A 6,355-nucleotide genomic window follows, 5' to 3' on the forward strand; every position below is an offset into this window, starting at 1 on the left:
CTGGATTTGTGGAAAGATATTGTGTAAATTTTGTTTTGTCATAGAATATCTTGTTTTTTCCATCTATGATAATTGAGAGTTTTACTGGGTATAGTAGCCTGGGCTGACATTTGTGTTTTCTTATGGTCTGTATGACATCTGCCCAGGATCTTCTAGCTTTCATAGTCTCTGTCGAGAAGTCTGGTGTAATTCTGATAGGCCTGCCTTTATATGTTACTTGCCTTTTTTCCCTTACTGCTTTTAAAATTTTTTCTTTGTTTAGTGCATTTGGTGTTTTGATTATTATGTGACGGGAAGAATTTCTTTTCTGGTCCAGTCTATTTGGAGTTCTGTAGGCTTCTTTTATGTTCTTGGGCATCTCTTTCTTTAGGCTAGGGAAGTTTTCTTCTATCATTTTATTGAAGTTATTTACTGGCCCATTACCTTGGGAGTCTTCATTCTCTTCTATACCTATTACCCTTAGGTTTGGTCTTCTCATTGTGTCCTGGATGTCCTGGATGTTTTGTGTTAGGAGCTTTTTGCTTTTTGCATTTTCTTTGACTGTTGTGTCAATGTTTTGTAAGGTGTCTTCTGCACTTGAGATTATTCTATCTCTTGCATTCTGTTGGTGATGCTTGCATCTATGGCTCCTGATTTCTTTCCTAGGTTTTGCATCTCCATGGTTGTCTCTTTTTCTGATTTCTTTATTGTTTCTATTTCCATTTTTAGATTCTGGATGGGTTGCTCATTTCCTTCACCTGTTTGTGTTCTCCTGTAGTTCTTTAAGGGATTTTTTTGTTTCCTCTTTAAGAGCTTCTAGCTCTTTACCTGTGTTCTCCTGTTTTTCTTTGAGGGTGCTATTTATGTCTTTCTTAAGGTCCTGTATCATCATCATGATAAGTGATTTTAGATCTGAATCTTGCTTTTCCAGTGTGATGGTGTGTCCAGGACTTGCTATGGTGGGAGAATTGGGTTCTGACGATGGCAAGTGACCTTGGTTTGTGTTATTTTCTTATGCTTGCCCCCCGCCATCTGGCTAACTCTAGTGCTACATGCCCTTGCTAAATCTGACTGGAGCCTGTCCTTCCTGTGATCCTGGTTGTGTCAGAACTCCTCAGAGTCAAGCTGTCTCTGTGATCCTGTGATTCTGGAATCCTGGGATCCTGGGCTTGTTAGATCACCTGGGAGTGGAGCTTCCTCTGGGTGTTATGGGACTGGTTGTGGAGCATGTGGCCAAGGTTTACTCTGGACCCCATCTCAGACAAACTGGAAGGAACCCGAGTAACTGGGCTCTTGGAGTTCTTGTGTGCCTGGTCCCACTGGTCCCAGTTACTCTCAGTGTTGGGACAGATGTTGGTTTCGGGCTTACCTCTGCTCCTGGGTGTGTCAGAGCACCTGGGACTGGAGCTTTCTCTGGGTGTTGTGGGACTGGCTGTAGAGCTTGTGCCCAAGGTCTACTCTCTGATCCTTGGTGTGTCAGAGCCCCTGGGAGTGGAGCTTCCTCTGGGTGTTGTGTGACTGGCTTCAGTTTGTGCCCAAGGTCTGCTCAGAACACTAACCCAGACTGGAAAAACAGGAGTCACTGGGCTCATGGAGTTCCTGTGTGCCTGGTCCAGCTGGTCCCAGTTACTCCCAGTGTTGGGACAGATGTTGGTTCCTGCTCACCTCTGATTCTGTGTGTGTCAGAGCTCCTGTGAGTGGAGCTTCCTCTAGGTGTTGTCGGACTGGCTGCAGAGCTTGTGCCCAAGGTCTGCTCTGGACCCTAGGCCAGACAGACTGGAAGGAACCCAAGTCACTGGGCTGGCGGAGTTTCTGTGTCACAATTGGATATCTTTATATGTTTTTTCTTATGAAATGAAAACATGTGGTAGATTAAAAAATAGACAGTGAGACCACAATCATAGCCAATATATGATTAAGAATAGAATGATTAAATTGACTATATACCTAACAATCTATCCCTTACTGGGAAATCGTTGCTTTAGGAAGAATTCAAACATATACAAATTTTTATAATTAAAGTAGGAGACCCTTCTCTATGGTGCAGTGTCTTCTTGGGAAATGGGTCACCTCTCACATTTCTTAGTTTTGTCAACAAAATGATTTAAGAAAAAACTCAGGAAAAGTTTGAAGACAATTTTATTATATTAAAAGAAGAATCATAAGGCAGGCAAACTATAAATCTTTGTAGCTGACTAGAACAAGAATATGGTGAAGAGAGAAAGTCATACTGCTTGGAAGTAGCTGTATAATAGGTACAGTGTAGATGATTTTACATAAAATAAAATAAAGCCCAAAGTATTAAAGAAAATACACATGGGAAATAGAACATAGCAAACATTTTCTTCTGGAGGTCTTTGCACTTAGTTTGCTGTCATTTGTTTTTATTTCTCCAAAGCATTTTTCATTAATTATGTTTGAACTTTTGGTCAGTACTAGCAGAGTTCTTTAGAAGAATGAGCCATTAAAAAGAATATACAACATAAAGGTAATTTATTACTTTAGTTTTCATGATATAGACTGGATAGTCCAACAATTGCTGCATGAACACTGGAGAGTCTGAGAACCTAGAGGTTGCTAAGTCTGTGAGTCTGGACTCTTCCACAGTTACAGTCTGTCACAGAAAGGCTGAAATATGCCTGATGGACAACTAGTTCTGAATACATATTGGAAGGAAAAAGCAAACAAACAAACTTCCCAAACCAACCAAACAAAAAACTAATAACCTCCAAAATTCCAAAAGGCAACAGACAAAAAATTCAACCAAACTGGGTTGTAATATCATTGAAGGATTGTGGTAGCAAGAGTAGACAGTTCCTAGCAGAATGCAAAGGCTGGTAGGCAGATACAGCAGTGAGTTTGCTTCAAACATTCTGTCTGGACTGCCAGGGGAAGGAACTGCCTTTTCTGAGAAATGGCCTAACCCTCTGTCTTAGTCAGTGTTTTATTTCTGTGAAGAAACACCATGAGCACAGCAACTCTTTTAAAGGAAACTATTTAATCAAGGTCTGTTTGTAATCTCAAAAGTTCAGTTCATCATTGTCATGATAAGAAGCATGCATGCAGTCAGATATGGTGATGGAGAAGGACCTGAGAGTCTGCATCCTGTTCCATAGGCAGCATGAAGAAGAGAGTCACTGGGTCTGGCTTGAGCTTTTGAAACCCCAAAGCCCATTCTTGAAGATACACTTTCTCCAAAAAGGCTACACTTCCTAATCCTCTGAAATAGTGCCACTCTCTAAGCACTTACATATATAAACCAATGGGTGCATTCTTATTCCAACCACCATACTTTTTCTGTTAATCCTTCTAGTATTCTACCTTTCTAGTCCTCCTCCAGGCATTTGGTTTAGTTGATTCCACGTTCATTCACATTTACAATCAAGATAGTCATTATGCATCTACCTGTTGTCAAGGTACCATGCAATCTGATGCCATCCTTAATTTCCAAGTGAAGACAGTAGCGAGGTCATAATTCTGCCTAACATGGGATAACTGTCCAATGTATAGCCATGAACACAATCTTTTTTTACTAGAATAAATGGCTAAGTAGCTTGAGAAGTGAATAATTTTCCAAAAATTCAATTGGTCAATGCAGATTTACAATTCTTTACTACCAATATTTTTTGTTCTATTACATGATTCTAGTTAATGGTAAAGAAAGAGAGGAAAAGTATGCTTAATGTATATGTGTACATGTTCAAATAAACTCTTAAAATATGGCAGAGATATGCCAATTGTAATTCTTATTTCTGTAATTAGTCACATGGCCTTAGCTATTATTTATAATTATCTTATTTTCCTATTTATTTTGTGTTTATTTGATATTAATCAATCACCTCCCTAGATTTTGCTTCTTTGTTTGGAGTCATGACACATACCTCTAAACTACCCTGTATCAAGCTAGACCATGAAGATATATGCTGCACTATCAGATAACCACAACTGTATCTGTCACAAATGTTAACATATCTGTCAAGTAAGATCTATTTTCTACCAACTGTTGCCCTCTCAGAATACAATTAAATGAGCTTGTATATACAGTAATTTACATAAGGCACATTTTAAAAACTTATTATTTCAACTATGAACAATGAAAGAAAAAACACTCCCCAAAGGACTAAATTCTGAAGATTACTTTGAAAGTTAGACTGATCTATCCTACCCTTTACATTAACATTTATCTTAATGCATCTCCCTTCCAGGAAGTATTTACAGATCTGCTTTCCTTTGTGTTCCACTGTGTGCTGGTTAATGAACTCCTGAGTCATAGGGCCTGGGGAATTTGTCATTCTATCTGAATTGAGTACTGTAGGTTCCCATTGACTTTAATCACAGGATATGGTATCATAAAGTGAAATGTCTCCTGCACTCTCCTTGTCTGAACATTTATACTTGTACACATACATTTTCTTGGCAAATTTCAATTTTTACTGTTTCGCTCTGTTTCCCCCTTTCATTATAGATCTGGATTGAAATGGCGATTAATAACTATAACACGACTTGAATGCTATCCTGTCTTGAAATTTCTAAGGACAAACAGACTTAATCATAACCTTCCATTTTAACATTACTCAAGTTCTCAGGACACTAGAGGAATATAATTAGATTCTTGATAGCATATTGCATCAATAGACTCTGACCCAGTCCCACTTGTTCCACGCTGAAGTACTATGAAACAAGCCACCGTTGTCCTCATTTCTTCTAGAATTTTTAATGCTGGAATGCCAAAATGATCATTTAAGAACTTCTTATACTATTTGAGTGCTTTTTTAAGTTCAAAGTTACAAATTCTTCCACATTCCTTCTGCAAACTAGTTCAAAAAAACATAAGTACCACATGGACAGGTTTATTCCAGAAGTGATCCCATTTCTGGTACCACAGCCTGTGTTAGTCAGAATTAGAGGTAGAACTTGTAGAATGCATATATAGTACAAAGATGATTTGTTGGTGTGATTTATTTGATGAAGACTGGGTCATGAAACCTGCTAGCACACTGTGAGGAGGGGAACCCAGTAGCTTCTTATTCTGTGATAATGGATGCTTCAGTAGTGTCAGTCTAGCATCAGAGAGCTGCAGGCTATCTGAAAAGATGCTCTTCTTCAATCTAACTTTGAAAGAATGGGTAAAAAATGTCTAGGTCCCAACATCAGGAAAGGGTTTCAGGAGAAGTAGCAGCAGTGGTGTGACTCACTAGCAAATAGTGAAGATGAGCAGACAAAGCCATCACCACCTTTCACTCACGTCTCTTTATTCTGGCTGCCAGCAGAGGTGTTGCTCACTCTTGGGGAAGAGTCTTTCCTTCTCATCTAACTCTAGGAAATACCCACTGAGACCTGTCAGAGGCATGCCAAAGAGTTGACGTCAAGCCTAGTCAAGTTGACAATCGTTTCTAATTTTAGTTCTATTCTGGTAGATATAAAATGATTCCCCATCTTAAGCAAACTTTCAGTTCTGTAATTACGGTGTGTAACTACATGTATTTAATTACTATTTGTCTTCCATAGTGTTTTCTGTGATTATTCACAGAAGGTAGTTAAGGTATGAACAACTATCTACTGAGCATACAAGGAATAGAACCAGAAAGAAATTTAGCTGTATTTCTGTGGTCCATTCAGTAAGTTCTCATAAAGAAAGACTGAAAACTGTCCTCATTGCTACAGTAAAAGCAGCTGTGCAAATCCGTAATGTGTAGTTAAAACAACAACAACAACAACCACCAACCAAAAAAACCATGGTAATCTGGCTAAGCACCAGCATTGGCGGTCTAGGTCTGGTTCCTAGCCTGGTGCATAGCCTAAGACAGAGACCGCATGTTTCTCCTAGCCAATGCCTCTCCCACAAACACTGGCTTTGCCCCTCCAGAGCCCTACATTCTATATCTCAGTTTCCAGGGCCAGCTGCAGGCCACTCTTGCCAGCCCGGACTCCACTGTCATTACCTCTCCCCTGCAGCTTGGTGCTTGCTCACCTTCCTGTTCCAAAACCTGGCCAAATTCAGCCCTGGCTAGGTTCTTTCCCTTTGGCCCACCTGAGTTGCTGCAAATGGAAAACACCAGACAATCAGTTTAAAATCAACAGATGACACAATTGCTGGGCACAGAACCTATCATCTTAAACTCATTAACTATTCTATGTTGAAAATCTTCAGTAACAGTTCCCCGTCTACATTTTGCTTCCTCTTACTCCCCACCTTGCTGTAAAAAGGGCTTTTTTCCCTCCTGTGTCCCCTTTTCCTCTCTCAGACCTGGTCCTCCTTTTTGCCCAGTGATTGGCTTGTCATCTTTATTATCTAATCAATTAATTAGGGGAAAATTCCCCTACACAAATCTACCACTTAACTTTCTTTCTCTCCTTTTTTTTTTTTTTTTTTTTT

Source organism: Mastomys coucha, unplaced genomic scaffold (genome assembly GCF_008632895.1).
Source record: "Mastomys coucha isolate ucsf_1 unplaced genomic scaffold, UCSF_Mcou_1 pScaffold20, whole genome shotgun sequence".
Taxonomy (NCBI): domain Eukaryota; kingdom Metazoa; phylum Chordata; class Mammalia; order Rodentia; family Muridae; genus Mastomys; species Mastomys coucha.